We start from the raw sequence: 15,430 nt of genomic DNA, 5'->3' as shown, positions 1-15,430 counted from the left end.
TTACTACAAGCAGCACATTGAAATACTGCAATTGTACAATTCTATTTGCAGGAAGAAATAGTTTCATTTAAAATAGTGCCAGTTATGTTATTATTCATCCCAAAGTGTCCTGGACAGATGCAGGGGTAAGCAGTCATTGGAGTCACTTAAAACAGTGCTACATGTAAATAGCCTGTCTGAAGAGCCTGTCCTTTAGCTGTGGCTAGCGTACTCTTCAGCATATTTGAAAGGGTGTGTTCCAGATCTGTTCGGTTGTTGTTGTTTTCCAGAAACATCTCTGCATTATCTGAAAGAACAGGGACTGGGGGCAAGATAACCTTTGCATCCAGATCCCAGCAAAACTTTCTTTGGCTGTGCTCCAGACTCCATTTCTGATCACTATCACCTTATGTACACATGATAATAAATACTCCACTCATCCTACAGCTGTCTGTGGAAGGAGATTTGTCTGAACTATTTCAATCATTATCTGAAGAGACAGTGTGTATGCTAACAGTTGCTGTAACAGTCACTATAGGAACCAAACTCTGTAAGTGTCGCAGGCTTCCTAGTCCTTGGCATGCGAGACTGATTTTTCTCACACTGTGGGGAATAAAAAGCCTTTAGCTAATAATGTTATTCTGGTCTTATTTTAGAAGCAACTTTTTGTAGCATTTTGCATATTTTATCAGAGGCAGCCTTGGTAAAAGTTAAAGTTATACATAATCCAAATTAAATGTTAACACTTTCTCCTTCTCCTTTCCTTCTTCAAAATGTTATTGAGAAATGTTCACACATTGCTGCTCTGCTCCCTGTTGTATCTCAGGAACAACATGCAGCAAGGCAAGAGAGCTCACTATGCAGGAAACATAGAGTGGTAGGGGCCGAAAGGGACCTCTGGAGGTCATTGAGTCCAACACCCCTGCCAGAGCAGGATCACCTAAAGCAGATCACATAGGAACAAACACAACCTAAAAGTCTCCAGAGAGGGAGACTCTACCACCTCTCTGGCCATGATAACTTCTAAGAATATCTCTTTAAAACAGTGCTTTTAGAAGAATAAACTTTGGTAAATCTTAGTCACCAACGAATTAATGACTATTACGTATCAATTAAATTGTAAAATCCCTGAATATTACTTTAGATTAGTACATCTTGTACAATAAATAATGGATGCATTGTTCTGTAGAAAGAGGTCATGGACTTTTATCTTCATGATCATGGACTTTGTATTCCCTGTATTCCCTGGACACCTGTAGAACAGAGATAAAATAAAATCTGTCTAACTAAAGAAAATGAAGAACAGGGTCAGAGAGCAGACTAAAAGTTCAGGTCCCTTGATGCTGTACTAGAATAAAGATTTTCAGTGGACAGGAGCAAGGAAAATGCTTGAGTGGAACCTGATGCTGAATATTTTTCCCTGTGCCCTGATGTAAATCTCAATGTGGCATTGTTCAAAACCACTCTTTTCGGGTACCTTCCTACTTTTCTGGAAATTCAGGACGAATTTCTGATCAAAGTTAATAGAACAGTAGATAAGCATTAAATAAACTTAAGAGTGTTAGTAGATGAAGTGTAAGTGTCACTAGTTTCATTAGCCGGAGCTGACGTGCACCAGTCGACATGCACATTAACAAGGAGCTCAGAGGAATTGCTGAGAAACACTGCAGAGGCAGGGAGCAGAGCAGTGATAACACACAAAGATAGTTATTTCAGTGTAGTTGATATCTATCCATGAAGAAATCTTTGAAGACTCCACTACTTCTGTATGTTAAGTGTGAAAATTTATTTTTTTTTCTGACCCTTCTCTTCATGTCTGCCAAAAAACCCCACCCCTTTTTCCTGTTAGCCAGCATCTGCTAAAATGCTTCCAAAATCCAAAAACAAGATTAAGGGAGATGGAAAAAGATAAGAGGAGTCTTCTTTGGAAAGTCTTTTTCTCTTGTTACTGCATCTCAGGCTTGGAGTAACATTGGCTTTATCAGACACTAAGCCTGACCCTGCTGACACAACCATGTTGGAGGTGCTAATGGGAGCAGACCCACAGCATGGGCAGGCACATGATTCTGCTGCTTCAGGAATGGGATGAAAAACTTGGAGGAACTGTTATGTCTCAAGAGTTCAGATCTCATCCCCAGGCTGCAGCCACCCATGAGCTGGGGGCTGATCTTGATAGAGCCCAGCTTCACAATCCGGGCTTGGGCTCCTGAGATAATGGCCAAGATGTAAGGAGATGCTGTGAGAAAGCACATTGGCTAGAGATGTGGAAAATCAAACAGCAGGCATAGGCAGCAAACAGGAAATGTCACAGGAAAAACTGTAGCCTGAAAATGTGTCAAAATACAAGGGAAAATCAAGGACTCAGAAGAGCAACATAAAGGTTCAGCCCCATTGCAAGGAGGAGTGAAGATCAATCTTTGGCCTGCCAAGACTTATCCAGTGCCTTGCTGGGGTGGTGGAATGTTAGCTCAGCAGCTGCCCAGGCTTAGCCTTTAGACAATGGTGATCTGCTTTGTGCTCGCAAGTCCTGTGTTTGTGGGGTACAGTGGGTAAACACTGCTCCTAGTTCCCATCTGCTCATCATAAAAGTTGCCTCAGTAAGGTGACTGAGGGAGTCTGCGTTGCACAGCTAATGAGTCTTTTCTCCCTCTCTCACTCCTCAAAGCTCAGGAAATTTTGGAAACTCTCTCAGCCCCTTCTAGACCCAACTTTGCAATGCAGTGGAGGCTTTGCAGGACTGAGCTGGCTGAGCTTTTTATTTGTATCTAGGCCTAATGACCTGTGTAGGAGATGAAAGGTGACAGTGACATATGGAGATGCAGGGGTGAGCAGGGAGCAAAGGGATGTGATAAAAAGGAGCAAAAGCAGACTGAAACAGATTGGTGTAGTGTAGATGTGAAGAGATATTTTAAGTCATGGTTTATATTACATGACTCATCAAAATATTGCTTCACATGTAGAATTTACATGACACATTTTTGCATGCTCTGAGATACCACTCAAAATCCTGATCTAAAAGAGCAGTGCTGCCAATCCATGGGCTCCAAAATTAACCTGTAGAAGTCAGGACAGTAAGATGGGATCACCCAACAGCAGGAATTGACAAGACCCCTCTGCTGACATAATCTTTTGCAACACTCAGTACTTTGAGAAACTCCCTTATGTAAAGAATTTGAAAAGGTGAACTGCACTCAGCACTAGAGGAGAAGCTGTCTATGCTCGTATTGAAGAATATCCTGATGCAAATGAACAGAATCTGCTTTCCATGTTGATTAACATCTTTATAACTAAGAACACATTTAACTTAACTACACTATGAAAACAGATTTAGAAGAAATCAAAAAAAGAGGAAAATAATTTGCACAAAAGCTTTCAGTCTGTTATGGGAAATGAGAATTAAAGAAGCACATGAATAAGTGTAACAGCGTCAAACCTATTGCCTGGTTCCCTGAAACAGATTGATGCCCAGTCAAGGTTGGTCTTCCTTGTAATCTGATGTGATCAAGAAAAAGTCCTCGGTGAAGGACTAGGTGGAACTGTTTACACTCTTCATGGTGTTTTAATTCCAGTGACAGAGAACTACTCCTTTGAAGTTCTGGGTCTTCAAAGCTTGTCCCAGCTACTATCGAAGTCAATAAAAATTTCTTTGACTTGAATAAGGTCAGACTTAGAATTTCATACTCTGAGGCAGAGGATGCATCTGTCCCTGTGTTTCTGTGAGACACAAAGCAACTTTAATTGTAATGTGGGCCTTAGTACTGCCCAACCTTTATGTGCAGCTGTCTATACAAAAGCACGGAACAGTTTTGCTCTGAATTTTCAGCATAGCTGTCACTTTTAATTTGCTTTTAATGGGAGTTTCAAGGCATGCATCTTTCTTTGTGTGCCACTATCATGAAATGAAAGTGAACACATGCTCCTTTTGAAACAGAAAAGTCCTGAGCTTAATCCCTTTAAGTGTATTTCATCCTAGAGGGAACAAAATTAAAGTGTGAGGCCAGTGTTTAAGACTGTTGAGGAAATCAAATTCCTTTGAAAGCCTTTACAGTAATTATTAAAGGTGGGTTTCATCTCTTCTCCCTGCAGCCCTCTGTAAGTTAGACCTCTGAATAGAAATTAGACTCTGTATAGATAACTGGATGGAAGCACTCTCCTCCAAAGGCAAATGACAGCAACTGTCTATAGCCACGTGCTACGTTAAAGCTAACATCTTTAAATGGATAGAATTTGGGCTGATGACTCAAAGTCATCTCCAAGAAAAGCCACCAAGAAGATTAAAGTAAATGCCTAGCCAAGTAGATGCTGCTTAGTGCCTGAAAGGCCAAGCACTGGAAAGGGGAGAAGAAGTTGGGATGCATATCAAATGATGCTGCGGTATCTAGGTTGGCCAGCGTGGCTCAGGCAGATGGCCACGATGAATATTTAAAGAGACGCAGCAGGTGAATTGTAAGGGCAGCAGAAGTAACGCTTGTGTCACCATGAAGCCCTACAAATATTGCTCAAGACCATCAGTTCAGAAGTTTGATTCTTTAAAAATATTTTTCACTATCCCACTTAAGAGGATCACAACATCAATTTGATGCTGTCATTTTTACATCGGTGATCTGCTGTGCACATGACAATTACACCGCTGCATTCAGAGTTGTAGAAGGTTGGACCTCTAAGATTGTCAAGTCCGACCATCAAACCAACACCACCATGCCCACTAAACCATGTCCTGAAGTTCCATGTCTACATGTTTCTTGAACAGGCCCAGTGATGGTGACTCCATAAGTTCTCTGGGCAGCCCATGCCAATTGCTTGGCCAGAGCATTAATTCCAGAGCTACATCCCTTGTGAGATATTCATAGAAGCAGCCCAAATATTTTATTTTAATATCTTAATGAATCAAGTCATGTACTTTACAGCTGTAATGGAATGTTTGTCATGAGAGGAACATTAGGAGCAGACATTTACTAATCCTATGAGATGCTGTGCATAACTCACCTCAGAGCAAGGAAAGGCAGCTGCTTGAGAGCTGACATCCTTTCAAAAGAGACAACAAAAAGCAGCAAGCAGAACACCACTGCTTTCTTTCTACACCTACAAACATTCTTTTGAAGTGAATAATTAACTTCATTAGGAAAATCCTCTTACCAGTGTTTGCTAATTCAATGAGTTTTTTGAGCAAAGTACAGATGAGGACACACAGCATGTGCTGGTAAGAGCTAGGCGAGGGAATATATTTAGCGCATTGTAGCACTCAGCAGCAGGTAACTGGGTGTTGCATTTAGTGCAGGATAAATTAGGTAAGAGATGAATCCCCTTCTGTTCCAGCCATCCTCGGAGACTAGAGGGGCTAGGGGCAGCTCTGAATAGGTATGGCAACAATTGCAATGATTCTATGCCTGACACCAGAAGGACAAACAGCCTGTCTGCCAGAGGCCCAGCCACATTCAGCAGAAGCAACAGGGTACACGAATAGCAGGGTTCATTGATATGCAACGTTCACAGGTTCTTCGAGATTGGTGGCGATAAACACACTAAACTGCAGAAGAGCTCTGGAGCTCTGAATCTGAAATATGGTTGCAATCCCAAGCCTTAAGTTTCCTGGAGAAGCATTTGGATTAGCCAGTGTCACAAAACTTACCAAGAGTTGCCCCTCTTAGGGGTGCAGAGGCTCTGAAGACAAATCTTCCAATCAATCCCTGCTGTTTGGTGTTGAATTCTCACCTCTTCATTAAATACAGCATCAGGGTAATGTTTATACCTCATAGCTGCTATCATGCAGAGGGTAGGACTGTGGTGAAGCTACTGTTCCATGACCAGCTGCACCAGCTCTTCAGATGTTTTGCACATGAGTGAAGGAATGAGCCTCCACACACTCCACATTCCTTCTCAGTGACATGGCAGCGCAGACCACTGGATCTCCACCCAGCCTCTGTGTCTTTTTATCAGCAATATTATTCCATACTTTTCCTCTGGTTTTGTGCTTCCAACACTTAGGAAGAAGTAACTGCTAAGGACAGGATAAGCTAGAGAAGCCCACTTTAGAATGAACCATTTGCTCTAGAAAGAACACATTATATATCTATTAATGCTGGCGGCTAAAACTGCAGAAGTTGGAATTATCATTTCAGGGAGGATCTTCAGGTTTGGACGTTTGGTTTCATGCTGAACTTTACTGACCATTGAGAGGTATGCAACAACATGAAAACTCTGTAAACAAAGATCACACCTGCACTATGAATTTTTTTTCTCACTAGCTTCTGCTTCATATATGAAGTAAAAAACAAAACAAAACAAAAAGATTAAATGAAAAATGGATGTATGCACAAATAACAGCATATCATATGAAAGATGTCCAAGCAGAATAGTTTTACTCCTGGTTGGCTGATTTGGTTTGATTTATTGTTGCTGTTGTTCGTTGGTTGTTTTTTTCCCCTCCAAGGTACTCTCTAAAATATTCAAGTGAAACTGATTTGGTCTGCAAAGCAGAGCTACTTCTACACTCTAGCAGAATCCTTGAGCTTGAGGCATAAAGTCTCTTGCAGACACAAAGAAGCAATCTTATAAACAGATTAGCACAACATTAAGAGGAGGCCCTGTAGCTGGTTTGCTTCTTAATATATGTAACTGAGAACAACCAACCAGAATATATATTGAATCAGAGAGTGCCTTTTTTTTTTCTTTCCAGAGATAAATTAGGCTTAAATGTTGTATTGAAAAGAAGGATGGATGCTTGAGTATAATTAAAATTGCTGCAGTGATTTTAACTGTTTTGTGCTGAGGTTCTTTTCTCACAATTCTTGCACTAATCCAAATGGAATCCAGAATAACAAAGAATTGCAGCCATAAATCTGTGTACACCTGAGGGACAGCATCTGTGAAAAAAACAGATTAACTACACTATCACACATAGTAAAAATATACCCTTTTCTTTTTGTTCATAAACCCCACTAAAAATCTACCAAACCAAGCTCCTGTGCAATTCTGGTTGAATCTTGTTATCCTTTTCTTATCAGTGGAGATTACAGCCACAGACTCTCACCTACCTGTGCCTGCCCTGGGGTTCAGGCCATGCTTGAACCATTCCCACTCACTGTGCTTCAATTCAAATCCCAGAGCAGTCACAGCAGATTCCTTTTGGATGTAACTAAGACAGAAAACTCTGCTCCCAGAGCTGATCTTCCCCCCTCCATCCAGTTCCTTGCACATCACAGTCACATGAGCAAACTAGACTGATTCTAAAGCCAGGCAGGTAAAGCATCCGCAACACAGACACTGAACCCTCAGCACCAATCACTTTACTCCACTCTCACCACACTGCTTACTGATGCCAACATAACCAGAGATTATTCTTGTCTGTTTTTCAGTGCCAAGAAATAATTCTGCCACCTCGCTCTGGTATGGTTACACCAAGGTCAGAGTGCAAGACAAAGGTTTTGTTTTCATCACAGAAATGTTTTGGTTTAGCTATTTGTGCCTGTCTTCCTGCCATTTTTATTTTTTAGTTGGTTTTATTTTTACACTTCAATCACATGATGGAAAGACTCACAGCATGTCAATGAAAACAGTTGCACAGAGTCACATTCATTTTGTTGCAGAAACCACATGTAGAGGATGTCGAAGAAGGCTACACATTGGTTTGCACCATGTGCACCTCTTCAAGTATATGTTTTATATTAAGTGCCTACATTCAGCCTGTACCAGGGGCTAGGCTACAGCAGTTGCTCTATCACCCGACTCCTCCCCAGCAGAGAAGGGGAATCAGGAAAAGAACACCCATGGATTGAAATGAAAATGAATTTAATAAAACAGCCAAACTAATAGCAAAGCCAAAATCAAAAGTTATACTTAGCCAAGCAAGAGTACAGTGGTCACACTAAAAGAGAAAAGCAGACCTCAGGAGCAGGAAATAATATAAAAAAAAGGAGCAGGAGGAGCCAGACCAGGAAGCCCCAGGTAAGAGGCTGCCCTCTCTTCAGCAAACTTTCCCCTCTATACTGAGCTGTTATTTATGGTCTGGGACACATCGGTAGCCAACTCAGGTCATCTGCCCTAGCTGACTGCAAACTGCTAACAGCCCCGCAAAACATGGCTGGCCTAGGATTCTGTCCCAGCGAAACCATGACATTAACCCAAACAGCAAGTCTTCTCATTCATGATGTCACCTGGACCTTTATACATACATCAAGTCATTGTGGTGCCCAAGGTTCTCAGAATAGCACCAGCTATGAATTTTGTCCTTCTGAAATTCAGTGAGATCTATTGGCCATCTGCAGTGAAGCAGGAATTGAACTGTTGCCTTCTCAGGATCACCACTACCTTGGGTATGGACTTCTGTTGTACTACCCAGTGGCCTGAAAGTATTGCAGCATGGCATTCTCAGTGACAATTTTGGCTGAGTGAAATCACTGATTCTATCTGATTTCATGCCAGTGACCTGTTCAAGATAGATTAATGACAGAAGAGCAATGATGGCCACCTCAGAAGGACTGTAATGCTCCCTTTTAGTATGTCACCTTTGCTTCCCATGCCAAAACTCAAGCTGCAACCAGCCAGAAGCCTGCTAAAGTGAGATGCAGTGGGAGGACAGAAAAGAGACATGCCCTGGGACAAATTGTGGCTTGAGAGAAAAACGGACACAAATTTTCTACACTGAACAAATGAAAAAAGGTTTCCTGTTCCATTGCTCCTTTGTGCTTAGAGAAGGGATGCTAAATTGCTTTTAGTGGCTCCATCACAGAGAGTTGTCATCCCACCACAGCTTCTGCCAAAAGCAGATCAAATGGCCTGAGTTAGAGGACATTGTGCATGACAAAGGCTGGCACATGTCCCTTAAGTGAGCTGTCCCAGTAGTAGATGAGGCAGCATCTGACTTTAGGGATGAGAAGGGGAGCCTATTACAGTTCACTCATGCAGATTCCACCAGAGACAGGCACAAACACAGGTTTTCTCCTGACACCAGCATGCCACCAGTCACTGCCACAGACCCTACCCTGCAAGCTCTTCATCTGTACAAGAGACTTACCCTGGCATCAGAAATTGCCAGAGGAGTGGAAAGGAAAGGAGACAGTATAGTTCCATTGGAAGGGATCTACAGCAATCATCTAGTGCAACTGCCTGACTGCTTAAGGGCTGACAAAAAGTTAAAGCACAGTATTAGGGCCATTGTCCAAATTCTGCCGTGGTCTGAGAGAACAGTAACAGGACAAGGCTTGTCTCTGGGAGCTGAGTGGCAGAGGACATGTCAGGGACACCCAATAGTGGGCCCAGCCTACAGCCACCAAGGGCAGGAGAAGCACCCCAGGCCTTCTGGACACAGGGGATGCCTCGAGGCCAGTACCCCAAAGGCTTCCCATGAAGGATGCTGGGCAGAGGGGTGATGTTATGGGTGTACCTTCCACTAGATCCGGTTGCTCAAGTCCTCATCCAAACCTGGCCCTTGAACATCCAGGAACAGGGCATCAACAACCCTCCTGGGCAATCTGTTTCAGTGTCTCACCACCCTCACTGTAAAAAATTTCTTTCTAATATCTACTTCAGATCTGCCCTTCTCAAGCTTCAATTCATTCCCTCTCATCCCTATTACTTCAAGCTCTTGCAAAATTTCCTTCCCAGCTTTCTTGTAGGCCCCCTTCAGGTACTGGAAGGCCACTGTAAGCTCTCTCTGGAGCCTTCTTTTCTCCAGGTTGAACAGCCCCAACTCTCACAGCCTGTCCCCATAGTGGAGGTGTTCAGTCTCACGCCACTGATGACTGCCAAGTGTTCCAATCTACCCAGATACTTTTCCAAGGCCTCTTGTCCATCAAGAGAGTTAACAGCACCTGCCAGTTTAGTACCATCAGCAAACTTACCAACCAGGCATTCAAATCCTGCCTCCAGCTCTTGGTGAGTTTTCAGTTCTGACTCTGGCTAATTTTATATTGTTAGCAAATGCTTTTCCTTTTGCTGTCCAGCCTTTTTTCAAGATCATCACTGATGATGCTGAAAACTCCCTCCCCAACACTTATCCCAGTGGAACTTTACTAACAATCACTCCTTCCTTGTGCTTGTGGAAAGGTGATCATATATCAAGTCTTATTTTAAACAGATTTAAATATATTAGGAGGCATTTGATTCTTCTTTCAAGGCCATTTTATTGTTTTTGTTTTCTTGCTAGCTTGGTTTTTTGTTGTTGTTGTTTTTTTTTTTGTTGGGAGTGTATTCAGTATCACTAAGGTTGGAAGAGACCTCAAAGATCATCGAGTCCAACCTGTCACCACAGACCTCATGACTAGAGTAGGGAGGCCACTACTGCCCACTGCAGGCTTGAACTCACAACCTTCCCATTAAGGGTCTTACGTGCTACCAACTGAGCCACACTACTGTTTGGTTTGGTTTTTTTTTTTAGTTTTGTTTGGTTTGGGGTTTTTTAATCCAGTTGAAGGATTTTAACATGAGCTTTTGGCTTCTTTTCAACTGAATCAGTTATCGACAGGTTCATCAACTCCTCCTAGAAACACAGAAAAATGGGAAGTGTAACTTTCATCTCCATAATCCATGTTCACTTTTCCCCCAATACAAACCAGATATATCCAGAGGATGGTTTTTTCCTCTGTGTGTTTTGCTTTTCTATTATGTTTTTTTTAATAGCACTTCTATTGCTTTATCCAGTAAAGAAGTGAGAATTACTGGTTTGTATTTCTATGGATTTGCCAGAGAGCCCTTCAGAAAAATATTAGTGTCATATTTACAACTTTCCATTCTTCTGGTATTGGGCCTGACTTTAAAGACAATTTACACATCACACTTGATCATACAGCAGTGTCCTCTTTTGAGATCCACCTGAGTGTTCTGCAAATACCGCCTGATGCATCTGGTTTGATAACATTTCTTGACTTTTCCCTTATGTTTTCTACAGTTTCATTTCATTGGCTCCACACTGGGCTTTCCCTGGACACTTTTGTGAGAGATATTTACTCAATACTTCAAAGAATTACTTGGCTTTTCCTGCTGGGGTTTCTCTTTGTTAAAACCATTTCCTACCTCCTCCTTTTTCTGCATGTGGCCTTACATACAGCATACTGATGGGGTTTTTATTGCCACCCTTGCCAGTTTTAGCTTAACTGCTTCTGAGTCTCATGGCCTGCTTCATTGTGGCTTGATATTAACTTGCCAGAATGTAATGTTCTTTCCTGTTTTCCTTCTTTAGACACAGTGTGCATCTTTTTTAAAGATCTGCTTATGTCTAAGCAGTCTCTTTGCTGTCTGTCAAGGCTTGCTTTGGAAAGGGGAGATGCTTTTAAAGGTCCACTATTGTGACTTTAGCAATTTTCACACCACTTGCAAACACTTCACCAGTTTCCTCACTTCAGTGAAGTTCTTTGCGGCGTTGTTTTTTTGCACAGTTAAGGTTTACTGTGACAAATTGCTTTCTTGCCTTTACACCTTACAAGGGCATTGAAATTGGTGTTAAGGAGGCTCTTACTGAGTGTCTTCCAGTTGTTGTTTAAAACATCTCCAACTTATTTTGGTGCCAGAAAATTAATTCCATATCAGTTCAGGTGGAACCCGCTTCCTTATAATCTTAAATTCCTTTTACCATGCTGTTTTCTCAACTATATTTTGGGACTCCTACTTTTCATGCTTCAGCTACTGGGAATATTTCAGAAGTGTTATCATATGGATTTTAATAGACATGAGTATTCTATATTCCTAACTGGTTTCAGGTTATTTCTTGGATGTGATCATGTGCTGGAAGCAGTTACTCTGAATACTCTAAGACAACACAGCCACCATCACAACAGACAAAAAGGGAAAACAGAAGAGCTCCTTGTTGCTTGTTTTCCCCACTGAAAAAAGATACACAGAAATTTGCAGCAGACCTGAATCAGATTGCAAGCATGTCACACAAGGAATCAGAAACCAGATTTAGGTTTAATTTGCTGCGATTCCCAACAAAATCATCTCATCACCTGCATGAACTGTAAGAGAGCAACTGAATGAATAGTGAATGAATTCAGTGACATGGTTTTATTCAATTCAGGTCAAAGGTGGTTGCATTCAGAAGAGCAGATAGGCGTGAGGCACAGGAGGAGAGAGGAAGGATTCAATATCTAGAAAATTCTGTTTAAGAAATCCTGATAATTGTTTCCTTACCTAATCTCATTGTGCAACAAGAGATTTCCATCAGATCCAGCAGCATGAGCCTTTTCAGTATAACACTGCAATGCAGCACATGGCAAGAAGCATTTAGAAGCAGCTACAACTATCAACATGCTCCTGTTCCACAGGAGCAGCATAAGGTATAATCTCATTAAAATGCCTTTAGAATTTTGTTTTAATAGGGGTTTGGAAGTACCTATTATTAATTTAAATGTTTTTCACTGTTTCCCACAATGATAAATGGGAGTCAAAAACCTTTTTGGTGGTGAATCCTATAGATGCCCAAGACTGTTCATTTGAAAAAATAAAAAAATTTCCCTTAATCTGCCTTTGAACAAATCCACAACTGTTTATTGTGGCTCTTGTCCTTCCTTCACTGCCACCAGAGGCAGAGAAGTTTTCAGTCCATGGCAGCGCTATTTAGAATGTGTCATCCAGCTGACATCTTGCTAAATGGGATTTTATAGCCATTATACACCAAGACACCATTACCTTGTCAACCTAATTGGACTTAAATCCTATTGGGATCAGACTAAAAGCAATGGGAACCCCTCCCCAGCCAACAAGTCTGACTGCCCTCTGCAGCTCCTGTCACTTTCTAGCCCTTAATTACTCCACTACACCTCCACCTTTGTCAGTTCCTCCAGACTGGAGGGGTGCCAACCTCCACTCAGCAGGTTTTTGACTCCTCCTGCTGCAGCACCACAACTGGTCCTATGCACAGCCCAGAAGCAGAAGCTACTGGCAGCCTTGTATGTATGTTTTGCAGACTCCTGGGGGAATGTCACAGCCTAAACACATCAGAGCCTCTAAGACCTTCTCTACCACAGAAGCTTATGATGATTGCCATTTATTGAAGGCTTCTGAGACTAAATTTAGGTTGCTCCCACTATGACTCATTGACTTCTCTCAGAACTTCTCCCACATCCTATTCTCTTGTGCATTTGATGCCTCAGACACTTCAGATGTCCTGTTTTCTGCATAATTTAATATTTGATTGCAGTAAAAGAAAGCAAACATTGTCTTGAAGAACAGAAAAAATGACATCTAGGGATTTCTCTAATGCCAAGAGAAAATTAATCTTTCATGGCACAGCAGAGTAAGAAGACAGTCCCAAAAGTATATAATTAAAGTGGCATTCTCCAAGTGTGGTACTTCAGTTCTTACAAGTCTTGTTTAAATAGTTTTGAGGGTACAGTAGTTGAATTAGAGCTAGTCTTTGGTAAATATTGACTCAAGGAGGAAGCCCTTCTAGAGAGGAAGAGCCCCTGTTGTTTCTAGCATTTGTAAACATGAGTAAGTCATGCTGCATGGATATGAAGTCAGAAATGTACAAGAGAATAGAGGGAAAACAGGCTCCTTGGTACAGTGTTCCTTGTTCAGATCATGGTCTTTCTTTCACCATCAGGTAAGAATTTTCCTGCAAGTATTTTTTTGAACTGCTATCAAATGACACGGGCAGGGTCCTGTCCCACCAACCTGCAGAGATGACAATGATGGCTGAGACACACAATACTTTGAATATTAAGTCACAGTATTTCTGAAGCCAAATGTGAGCTTTTCCTTTGAGAGGTTATTTGCAATTCCAGTTCCTTTGAATTGCAGTCAGGAACTCTTACTTACCAGGCAGAAAACCACTGTGGTAGTGTACACAACACCAAAGAGTGATATGGTGCCTGCTGAAAAGACTCCAGCTGAACAGCCATTAACTCAAAGGTAGAAAGTGGTTAAATTTCCTAAGATGAAAAGTTAATAAACCAACCCATGCAGTCAATACAGAATATTGACAGTCTCTCTCCAGCTATCAGCCAAAACTTAGAAGATGATGTTGTTACAGAGTCTCCAACAAAAAATGTATTGCAAAATATAGCAGACGACTGGGTACTTGTTATTTTTTGCTTAATGTAGTCCTTGAGAAATTTGCAGACAAGTCCTTGGCAGCTACCATCCATAAAAAAACTCAATTCCAATAGGAGTATGATGTAGAAAACAACTCACTTTGTCTTCGCTCTGGCTTTATAAGACAAAAACAGTGTCACACACTGAAAAATTTATTCCGGTTCCAATGAACAACACCCACTGCCTTCATGGTTTCCCACAGGTGAGCAGCTACAGCTAGAGGACATATCTTGTGTATAGAATGACTCCTGGAATTATTGTCTGACCCACTAATTTAGCATACTCTTGCCCAAGCACCAAACAGAGCTGATTCAATACACAATTGGTAGAGGAGCTGCCTCAAATCCACTGAGACACAGCTACTAGCTCATAAAACGCATGAGATTGAGCTGTAGCCGGAGATGGCAAACACCAGTCATGAACCTCTCAACTTCAATAAGATCCAAGAGATCTGCAAAGCCTGTCCCAGTCTCTTTCACTCTCCATAAGCCATGAAAAAAAATCAACCAATAAAACAAAAAGAATTTGTTACAACAGCAACAGACACCTCTTATTCATTATTTGATACAGCTTTACTCCTGGTGGGTCTGATAACAACATATTAACTCCTCTTTTTGCAGAAGCCAGCTTTTCTCCTGATTCTGTCAGTCTCATGATCACCAAGCAGCACTAGTTCCTCACTCTTTTGGGCCCACCAGCATCTTCAGTGTAGCCTAACTTTGCCACCAAGCCTATCACACAGCACTGTGGGTCTCAAAGAAATAAAGACAGGTGAGAAAAATCATCCAAAGACTCATTATAAACAAAATTCTTCTGTCTCTTTCATGTGGCAGACCAACAGAATCATAGAATCACAGACTGATAGTGCTTGGGAGATATCTGGAGATATCTAGTGCAATCCTCCTCCTAAAACAGGTTTGCCTAGATCAGGTTGCACAGGAACATGTGCAGGTGGGTTTTCAATGTCTTTAGAGGAGACTGCACAGCCTCTCTGACCATCCTGGTCCAGGGTACTCCAGTACCCTCAAAGTAAAGAATTTTCTCCTTAAGTTCAAGCAAAACCTGTGCTCTAGTTTCTACTTGGTGCCCCTTATCCTGTCACTGGCCACCACTGCAAAGAGCCCAGCCTCATCCTCATGACCTCCATTCTGTAAATATTTATATGCATTTATAAGATTGTCTCTTAGTCTTCTCTTTTTCAGGCTAAAGAGCCCCAGGTCTCTCAGCCTCTCCTTGTAAGAGAGATGCTCCTGTCCCCTAATCATCCTCATTGCCCTTTGCTGGATTCTCTCCAGTATTTCTCAGTTCCTCTTGAACTGTGGACCCCAGAACTGGCCACCATACTCCAGGCACGGCCAGGGCAGAGCAGAGGGGCAGAAGAACCTCTCTCAACTCACCGACACACACTTCTTAATGCACCCCA

This window comes from Dryobates pubescens, chromosome 4, assembly GCF_014839835.1.
Source record: "Dryobates pubescens isolate bDryPub1 chromosome 4, bDryPub1.pri, whole genome shotgun sequence".
NCBI classification, from domain to species: Eukaryota; Metazoa; Chordata; class Aves; order Piciformes; family Picidae; genus Dryobates; species Dryobates pubescens.
Note: the sequence above shows the minus strand (reverse complement) of the source record.